Genomic DNA, 10,847 nt, shown 5'->3' on the forward strand with positions numbered 1-10,847 from the left:
AAGGAACAAGGGTTTTCGCCTATTCCATGCAAAAGACGGCTCTACTTCTTTGCCTATTTATTTTCTAACAACCCTGGCCGCATCCTTGACTTCGAAACAACCAACAGGAGTTCCTCCCATCAGCTCAATGGAATGAATTCTCTTGCAGTGCAGCCCTGGTGATAATACCATTAGGAGGTGATTGCGAGTCCACTATGAGATCGGGTACTTCCACTAGTCCTATTCCTTTGCCGGGCATGATTTGTCTATCAACGATTCTCAAGTCGAGTAGACTCTCTCTTACCGCGATGCTCATTATCTTCCGGTTCAGGGAATCAGGACCTACATCTCGTGTGGGCTAGAACCAGCCAATAGCTTGACTCCGTTCACCGCTGCTTCCTTCATCCGATATTGCTAGTCCAACGGAAAGCTTTGCTTAGCTTACTGGACTTAAGAGCTTTCTGACTTGTCTCGAAAAGGCCGTCTCACTGTGTACGGAAGGCTCAGTTTACTCGCGGTCCATTCCACCACGAAAGGGAGAAAGGTACTGCTATCATGGGGAACACCTATCTTTGAAATCCTATCTTTCAGCTAACGCTAGTCTAGTCTCCATTGGAATAAATAGGGCCAGCCTGGCTCAACCAGATGAATAGTTTATCTATCAGCAGGGTCGGGGCATAGCGTAGAAGTTCGGTCAGTCTCCGTTGGCACGGTACACTTTGTTCACTTTGTTTTTAATACGTTACTTTTCGGCTTAATAATAACAAGCATTATTCCTGGGCACCGGCAACCCTACTACTGACCAGGGAAGAGATCATGAATAGGGCGTGGTGCAAATCTAGTAAATGGTGCCGTCTCGTATCAGTGAACGTTGTTTGCTTGATGGATTGACGGAAGTCCGCTATTGATTCGGGAACCACAAGTCGAATAGGAATACGTAGATCAATCTCTGAAAGCTGCCAGTCCAGAGTAGCTTATTGGAAATGTCCTCTGGATTGAGTCCCTCGATATAGCAATATTATTTGCCGAGTCAAGTATAGTTCAAGTACTACTGCCAACAGGCGCAGGCTATTAGTCTGATTCCCTAGTAGCAAAAGTGGATTCCCTCATTCAGAAGTAGATTACATACAGACAGACAGGCCCGCATTGCTTCGATCCAGAGGTTCTTCTGCGAATCCCTACCATTACTGGACAAGAGTGGTGGACTCCCATCCCTGAAACCAGCAGACGGATCCAATACACATAAGACTTTTTTTCTCGGGAAATTCCGAATGTCATGCCCCACAAGTTAGTTGCCCAAGCGCTCCCTAGGAGGGCAGTCTACCACAAGATAGAGTTTGGGCCTGGAGCCAAAGCCCCAACCCCTCCATTTTTTGTTGAGCTCAGGAAAGAATTTAAGGAAGTCACATCGGCCCTCATCAAGAGGAATCTGATCTCGCTTTGATTCATCCGTTGCGCGGCGGGACCCACCACTCTCTGTAATTTCCCAGTTCCCCATCGTATCATATCAGGTTTAGGGGCTACCTGGGATAGATGAGTTTATTTGTGGTGCTACTACTTTACTTTTTCTGAGTGAATAACGTGAGTGAGTAAGCAAGAAGTGTTAGCCTTCCCCATTGCAAAGAATTCCTCGCAACAAGACGGATTTCTTCTTTCCAGAGCAGTAGTGGAAGTGTTCGTATTTCTTTCAAAGTGCCAGAATCCAAGTGGCAAGGAAAAGCTTTATTTGCATAATGAATCGTGATATAAAGAGGATTGGAAGTGCCGTGGTTCAGGTTGCGGAGCGGTGATACGACTTTTCCATATCAAAGATTCGACTCGAAAACCTTATGAACCTGTTTTCCTTACTTCAACTAGGTTTCTTCTTCCTTTTATCCATAGGAGGCAAGGATAGCAAGGGTAACAAAACAGATTAAGCAATCAAACGGATGTGCGAAGGAAAGTAGGACTTTTGACTATGGCTGGCATAAAAAGTTCACTTTGATCGTACACTCTACTAGGCAAAACTGGTGTGAGTGGTTTTTACTATGGGGGGCATAAACAGTTGAATATGGAGAGTCGGCTGAGTTTAGGACAAAAAGACAAGGCGTAGTCTTTTGAGTCTGATCAGTCTAGTGTTGCCTATGTTGGGTAGGAAATAAAAGAATCAAAGCCCTCGACGTTAGCAGTTCTTAGCGGGACTCGACGTTCCTAACAGCTGTTGAGCTCTCGAAGTATGAGATCCTGAATGCATCCTCTTTCTTTCCACTTCATCTTGGGAATCTGGAATGGTTGTTTATGGCTGGGTGTGACAGATCAGACTGAGTTTAGAATCAGACTTTCTATCTATCTATCTAGCTGTATTGCCACTCCAACGGTTCTTTTTCTTTGATTATGCCCCGTATCTCTCTGAGCCTATTTGATCTATTTGCTATATCTAAGTTCGAGTGTGAAGTTCGCTCCGGTTGAAGTGTAGGGCTTCCTAATTCCTGCTTCGTCCTCCTATGAATGCACTAGTATAGAAGGTTGGCCCGTCACCGTATACCATCGTAAGATGAACTGGAAATTCGTAGTTTCAACCAGTTACACAAAATAGGCAAGTTGAGGTTTGTTCAGCGTGTGTTGCCTCCAACTATAACGAGGCCCTTTGACTTGAGGTACGATCTTACCTCTTAACGCGCTTTCCTGCTAGAAGAAGTGAGGGTGATGTCCAATGACCTGTTGAAGAAGCTTGCTGTGTAGATAGGTTTCGTGAACCTAATGTAGAACCTGTAAACGAAAGACTAGAGTCCCGGAACCGCTGCCATTCAAAAAGCTATCAATCTGATTCGAAATACCAAGGTTCGAAGACCTCTGGCTTTGATTGTGTGCCCTTTCTTGTTCCTAAGGATTTCTAACCAGACCTTACCTTAGGCGGACGTATACTCAATTATCAATAAGACTAAATCGTGATCGACCCGCCATCATCTCTTGCCTGAACTGACTTACCAGTCACAGGGCCGAGAACACATGATCGAGGGAAATTTCTTTCATCACTACGAAAACTGGTTTTGCTGATTGACAAAACGGATCTCTTCCCTGTGAGCCGCCTTTAGGAAAACTGCACCAAAGATGTGTCTTTGTTCGGTTCAGATCAACAAAGCATTTGCTAATACCAGTCTGAAGGCAACGCTATGCAGCTCCATTTCCTCTTAAAGTGAATGGCCTTCCTATTATATCGAATATTTGGAGTTGCGGAGTTTTTCATAGAATGGGGTGTAGGCAAATACCAACGTCGGTGATTATAGGGAAATAGATGCTTTCTTACTTATGTTCTATACTAGCACATCAGCACCTACCTTTTCTCATTGCTTCGTGAGGGTAGACAATTGCCTGACTCGTACGTAACTGGGCCTGTTGTTTTCTAGTGCTTGATAGTCTGTAGTGTAGTCTATGAAAAGAAAGAAGTCACTTGTTCACAAGCCAAGAGTTCCATTGACTCCTCTCTTATCTACGTTCATGCTTACTTAACCAGTAGTGAATGGAATAAAGTAAGAAGTCTTTCCACACTCGTAACCTGTAATTAATGGGAGTCGGTACAGATTGGGTGTAGTGAAGAATGGAACCCCCTACTCTGACTTGGTCTAGTGAATGTCAGTCCGTACTCATACTCGGTCTAGTGAATGATAGGTAGGTAACAGTGAAGTAGTCGGCGCACCGAGAAGCACACGATCTAATCTACTCTTATTGTCAGTCTCTCCAGAAAGAAGAAGCACACCCTTGCCTTTATTCTCTTCTATGTTCTTGTCTCTAGTGTGGAGTTTTTCCTGTCATATCTCTGAACTGGACTACCAAAACATCTACACTGCATCAAGCCACGTTGTAAGAACCTCGACTAAGACTAAGAAAGGAAACATCCTATAAAGCTCTTGCTGGGTGATTGTTCAGGCTTCTTCCGGTGGATTGGTATTGGTAGAGTTTGTTTGCCGTATCTACACAGGTAGAGAACCTTGTTTCATAGGTTGGGCCTATAAATAGATAAGCGCGAGAGTACTTTACCGGTACCGGTTTAAAGGCATTATTCACTCAATTCTGCATTATTTCTTCTGGCAGCAGGTTATCTTTCTGCAACGCCCAAACAAAGGTGGAACACGTACCCAGAGATCCGAAAAGCTACTTCTCAAGAGTCCACTAAACCACTTGTCCCAGGCGCGGGCTAAATCACTCTGGAACTGGAATCGCCCGGCGCGAATCAAGTAGTCGTTATGTTTGGGATTCAAGGCAAGCTGGAATCAGAATCTGCAGGAAGACAGGGAGGATCTGGAGCCCATGTAGGTACGGCCTAAGCTGAGCTGCTAGCGGCATCAACTCTTTTCCCCGCAAATAAGAAAAGTAAACATTCCCTCCCTAGCCTACCCGCCCTTTATTTAAGTGGAAACAACCACTATAGGCTACTTAGACTAAAATAAAAAATAGGGGCCCTTCTCTAAGTCTAAGAAGGAAGCAGCATTACTTCATTTTTTTTACCAAGGAATGGACTCACTTTCCACTCCTTGAGCCTGCCATTGAAATGAAAACAGACTTTAGGGACTCGTTTTCGAAACGATCCGGTACCAAATTCCATGCTAAAAGCGGTAATCAGATGCCGTTACCTCTTTCTCTCTTTCTTTCTACTGGCCATAGTCATCTCGATTCTCACTCCATACCATACGACAATATCTATTTGACACAAGACATGACATGATCTGGCGGATCAGAACAGAAATGGGTTTAGCCTTCTCCCACTCCGGATTTGCGTATTCCCTCGGGAAAATGGGGTAGGCTACTTTTGAGTGAGATGCGGTTTTCTCAAAAGCAATCCATCGTTTCGAGGGTGCCGGGCTATGGTTCAGTTCGAGTCTAGTTTCCTGAAAATATTCCGTGGTTTTGGCCCAAGGAAAGGAGTAGTGACGGAGTTCATTCATTAGCAAGGATCGGACCCATTCCAGCTTAGAACTTACCACTAGACTCTTGGAATAGGAAATTGGCTTTCCCGAGAAGGGGACTAGCACTTGATTTCGTTGCCTAATAGAATCCCATTCACTCTTGACTCTTGGAATGAGTCCGGTGGAAAGTAAAGTAGGAAGGAGGGGCGAAATTCAGTTGTGTTGGACTAGATTCGAGAAATGCATAATCAAAGCATTTTCCGTTCTTCAGCCAGCCATGCCTGGAATCCATCGTTGTGCCAAGAAATAGTGCAACTTTTTCCACTAGGTGAGATGCACTTTTGGCCCATAGCGAGATAGGATAGAAGTTTTCAGATCAGCTCCCAATGAGATTAGTAGAATCTAATGAGGAGAATCAAAAGAGAGGTTGCCATAGCAGTCAGTGGTTTTGCCTGGGACAGACGTGGCGCACTTGATTGACCTTGCTTCCGGACTAGCTTCTCTTTTCATACCTGGCACGGCAGATTGAGTGAGTGAGTCCACTGTTTACGTTACAACTAGCAGTAGCGTGTCAATTCTAGTCAGAAAAAAAGCTTTCCATTGATTCATGATAGTGCCGTGCCGTGCCGTACTCAACTGGTATCAAAAGTGAGAAATAGGCGATATTCTCCTAAAGAAAGGACGGTTGGATTTTATTTAGACAGATTATAAGAAACCTTTTTGGATCCTTAGCGAAACATCCCTTATTATTAAATGCATATGGGCTTGACTTGATGGTTTTTGATGAAGTCGGTTCCCACTTTTCCAGTCAGGTTGGGAGACTTTTTTAGGGAATTGACTCGTGTTTGACTTGATCTGTCCACTTTGCATTACTCTCTTTTTTCGAGCATTACTTTCTTTGTTCAACTCATAAGTGGAGTGTGTACGACTCCGAGAACAGTGATCGAATAACCAACCTCTTTCCTTGCGTGTTCATTTTCTTTCCTTGCTCTACTTTTTGGCGAGAAAAGAAGAGCGAAGTAAAACAATGAGTACCTGCCCTATAGGCAGCAAAAGCCCTCAATCTTTTTTTTTTTTTCTATTTGACCACCATTTTTTTCTTATTTCAACGCTTCTTCATAAAAACGACTTTCATCAGTCCGACATTAGAAGGAAAAGAACGATGAAAGATTCCAACTTACTTCACTCAAAGAGTAGAAGCTTCATCCTCCTAGCGAGCCGAGCCAGCCGAACTCAACCTTTTCTTATCTAGAACTGCCAACAGTGGAAAGCATACCACATTATCTCCATTCCATACTGAGTCCACAGCCCAGGGCTTTCTTTAATAGCGGCTATCCCCCGGAGAATCCTTGCATTTTGTTGAAAGGAAGCCTCCTCGGCATGATTTGCACGACCGAGGTCTTACTCTTTCGTTATGCTTTAACATTTCTATTTTATATGTTATTGGATATTTCAGTTAATTACTTTCATTCCCGAGGCTGGATTTCCTTACTCAATGGAGAGCGAAGCTCCCCTCAATTCTGGCCAGGATTCAAAGACCTATTCGGGCCTAGCCCTCCTTTTCTTTCTTTGTGAGGTGTCGACAGAACTCACTTCAGAGATAGAGTGGCGGGTACTTCTGGGTCGTATTCTCGCTCAGGGAAAGCTACACTATAGGAAGTCAGGAAGTCAAACAACGGAAGCAGGTCTGGCGTATCGGATCAATCTGCGACTGGCCTTTTATTCATAACATTAGTAGTTACTCATTGGGTGCCATCAGATGAACGAACTAGTTTTCCACAGAAGAGGATTTGAGGTAGGGCTGCTAGAGAAACTGACAAGGAAATCACAAGAAATAGAGATGCTTCACGCCCAGCCAATCTTGAAAGCTTGTACAGAGATCCAGAATTGCATCTTCAGAAGAATAATAAGCTAAGCGTCGCGTCGAATCTGGACTGGAAAGTCTCTAGAAGGATTTGCACTCCTACACTGCCTTATCAACGGATTCCTGAGAGAAGGGGCCGGGCTATTCATTCCTTCGAGGTGCCGCAGTAAAGGTAGACTAGCTTATTGGGCAAAAAGGTGCCGTACTTCTCAATTGTGAGACTAGAGCTTGATCCTCTCTTACGAGATTTCTAGTTCGAGATTTCGAGTTTCCTGAAAAGAAAGCGAAGAAAGAGTTCTGTATTGAAGATGTCAACTGCCAACTGCGTGCTTTCCCCAATTCTTCTCTTACGAAATGGATCGTTGATTCCTACCACTGATGGATTTATGCCGACCTTACCTTACCTTAAAAGGAGAAGGAACGGGGCTTCCAGAGTCTGAAATGCAACTTCCAATTGACATAGAATAGAATGATCCAACGAACCCATACTCGTACTCGGGAAGGCCAGCTGGAAATGCAGTGCAGTAAAGTAAGTAATTCAGTAAGTAATGCACTCAGTGCCAGTGCCGGTTAAGGGTCTATTGCCAGTGCTAGCGGAAAGAACCGGGCTATGCGCAGTGGAATAGAAAAACGAATATCAGGATTTCATAGAAACTAATGGAAAAGATGGAAATAATACCGAACTCTTCTATTGATTTATGGCTCAGGGCAGGTGTAACTTAGTGTGATAGTCTAGTTTGTTTCATTTAGGAGTGCGTATAAGTGAGCTTGGTACCATTCCATCTTCTTAGCTGTAGGCTTATTGCTAAGGATCGAGTGTGGACAGAAAGGTTTGATGATCTAGGTCATTAGTCTCCGGTTTCTCTTTATGTGTTTGTTCGTCTATTATAGTATATACGACAGATTCATAGCTTCTCAGATCTTTATGCGGGCGCATACATCTCGAATCCCTCACCTAAGAAGGAAAGCGATAGCCATCCATTTCTTATCCTTCGGCCAGGCCGGATCTAGATTAGTGACCTTGCTTCTTGACTTTCCCCTGCTTGTTCAAATCATGATATCCTTGCCCTGTAGGCATCCCTCATACGATCCGATCTACTTTGATTGTTTCATAGCATAGGTTTGTTTACAAGAAGTGGTAGCTTTCTGTGTTCCTAGCTTGATGGCTTTTCTTACATTCCTATTTCCACATTCCTATATTTCCTTTATTTTCAGGTCTGGCACTGGGCATAAGTTTTTGGTCGGCGGGAAGATACACCCAGCACATATGTTTTAGGTCAGAGTCCCATCCTACATTGACTATTTCCACACTTTATAGAAAGCATTTGGTACATTGGGCAACCCGTTTGATCACACAAGAGATGAAATGGAATTATTCTTGGCATATTTCCTATCATTTCACTACCGAGATCTGATCAATAGGAGGGCTCACCCGGGTTCTAGTTCAATCACTCCAATCCATCTTTTCTTTTCTCGGGCCAAGATGCAATAGTTTACCGGTCTAGTTCGTTTTCCCGAGAACCTACCTGCCCTAAGCGAAGAATGCCTATTCTGGACCAATTTCTAAGGGAAGAAGAGAAGGTTTGGCACCTGCTTCGGAGAAATGGTTTCTAAGTACTGGGATCCAACCAGTTTGCTTTTTCTGACAGCACCTGGGAAAGAAGTATTCATTGAACAAGAACAAGGATCTACTAGTCCAACTTTCATTCCAATCTCTATTCCTATCATCTCGCTTTTTCGGACAAGTTTTCTTCTTAACACAGGAGAACAGGAGATGCAATGTCGTTAGGGCCTTCTCGGTCTCCCCAACTAGGGGAAACCTCAAAGCAAACATCCTTCTTCGGACAAGAACTGGCCCATCTGCATCGAACTATTCGAAATCTTGAATCCCATTTCCCTAATCAAAAGGGAGGGAAGGCACTTATAGCAAAGCAGGTACGAGATATCGTTTCTACCAAAACCATGCTATCTACCAGCACCATTCTTGGCAATTGAGAGAAGAAGCAGTCTACCGGAGCGAGAGAACGAACCTAGCGTTTTGAGCCCTTGGAAAACATCATTGATATATGCTAACCCGGAGATTTCTTGGTTCATCATGCTATTGCAGAAGGTTTGCATGCAACTACATTGATTTTAGTAAAGGGTGCTTTAGATGCACTTTTTTAAAATCGATTAGCTTTCCGGAAATTTGACGTAGATTCAGAAGTGGAACAGGACTAGTTAGTGCTCAGGTTTGCCCGTCAACTAAAAGCAAGCAAGCTGTTTGGTAGATCGGCGTATTTCAAGGATCGGATCGGCGTATTGAAACAGAGATCTCTGGTGCTGGTTAGATCCCAAGCGTGCCATCGGATTCTTTAGTTTAGCCACTAGGCGAGAGGGACTTTTCGAATCAACCATCGACTCTCCTGATCTCCTGAGGGAAAATAGGGTTGCCTAATTAGTTGTGGCCCTAAGGGAAATCCACTTTTTCTTCTTGGGTATCGAGGGCAAATCCGGTTGTTGAGTGAACTCGTGAATCAAACAAAACCCTTCTTCTCGAACTGCTAGTGACCTACCGGACTTAGAACCTGGCCTGGCTTTCGAGAGGAGAGTGAAGTGGAAGCATGAGTGCTTACACGAACGGAAGGAAGTAGAAGTAAGCAAGCCATATTTCGACCCGCTTCATTGAACCTTAGAATGGCAAGTGCTCTTCCTGATGAAGCCCGGAAAAACGATCTGTAGCGACAAGCAAGAAAACAAACCTCTTTTCTGATGAAAGTGATTATGGCTGCTATGTCTCCTACCTTGCTATCGAGAATGGCATTTCCATTCCGGAAGAATGAGAGAGAGGGAGTCTTCAACCAACTTCCTTGTTTTCTTATCCGGGCTTAAACCAGAAACGAAGGATCCTTACCTGCCACTACCATAACTTTACTTAACTTAACTGCTCTTGTCAGCTAAAATATATAGGACTCTTCTAAAGCAAGGAACACTTCACCATCACCTGCATCCCATCAAGCAAGGCCTAAACGAACGCACCAGTACAACTACATTAACTGCTCTTGTACAAAAGGCAGAAAGAAACCTCTCTACTCAAGCACTAGGCTATACACTGTAAAACTAGACACACTCTTATCCTTTCAGGCAGTGATACCACTTCTCTGCAAGGCCAAAAGGAAGGTATGAAGCAGGGTTGTTATTTAGGAGTAGGAGGATGAAGAAGAAGTTGTTTTTGTTAGATTTAGGAAATAGGAAGAAAGCAGATGCTGGATCCGAAGCAGGTTGCTATTGGAGCTAGAGGAAGAAGAAGAAGAAGAAAGCAGGAAGAAGAACAATAAAGTTGTTATTTGTTTTATTTAGGAAGCTGGTTTTATTAAGGAAGTAGTAGCAACCACTCCTCTTTTCATTAGGTTATACCAATCACCCATACCAGATACGAAGGAAGCTGTACCTGTACCAATTCCCTGCAAGGCATCTTCAAAACCTAGCAACAAAAACCAATACCAGCCCCGCACCTTCACCAAAACCCATTCTTCTCAAGGAAGGTTCCTGTACCTTTCCATTACTAGTAAAAAGATAGCTATAATGATAGCACTTCCCTTCAAGGAACCAACCATTAACAATACCTGTACCAATACTTATCAAGCTTGTAAAGCTAGGATAAATGATGCCACGCTTCTTCCCTTCCCTGAACGATCCATTACAGGCTACCACTACTGGCTACCTTTACTTTAAAGCACTGTACTAGACTAGAGTAGACTTCCAAAACAGTTCCTACTGATCCGTATACCAATACCTTACTTTTAAGAAACGAAAGTGCAACGGCTTTCGAGTAATAAAGAACCTACTTTGCCAGCCTTGAGAAGGGAATGACCCTAGAGCCCAAGCAAACCATCTACGCAAGGCCGAAAACCCGCCAATCAAACCGCTAAAGCAAATGGGCAAGAAGGTTGAGCTGATGTAAATAGTAAAGGTCGGAAGCTCTAGCTTATGAAGACTCATGTTTTGTCTTGCCTGTGTCAGCTTCCATCTCCCGATGTTGCTACTCGTATCCATTCCTCCGTCTATAAACGACGTAAAAAAGAAGTACCATTCTTTCTCAATACTAGATTCCCTTATCCAGTGCAAGATGAAGGGATTTA

General features: G+C 43.7%; 1 protein-coding gene across 1 annotated transcript in view; it reads right to left on the reverse strand.

Annotated features, from left to right (window-relative positions):
- The window catches only part of LOC118475684 (ATP synthase subunit alpha, mitochondrial), a 50,763-nt gene extending 46,988 nt beyond the window's left edge, over positions 1–3,775 (reverse strand). The window contains exon 1 of the mRNA XM_035963927.1: positions 1–3,775. This exon is cut by the window's left edge and continues 46,988 nt beyond it. The gene's annotated coding sequence lies outside the window, so the exon portion shown is untranslated.
- Between the last annotated feature and the right edge of the window lie 7,072 nt (positions 3,776–10,847).

The sequence above is a fragment of the Zea mays genome, unplaced genomic scaffold, assembly GCF_902167145.1.
Source record: "Zea mays cultivar B73 unplaced genomic scaffold, Zm-B73-REFERENCE-NAM-5.0 scaffold_56, whole genome shotgun sequence".
In the NCBI taxonomy this organism is placed as follows: Eukaryota; Viridiplantae; Streptophyta; class Magnoliopsida; order Poales; family Poaceae; genus Zea; species Zea mays.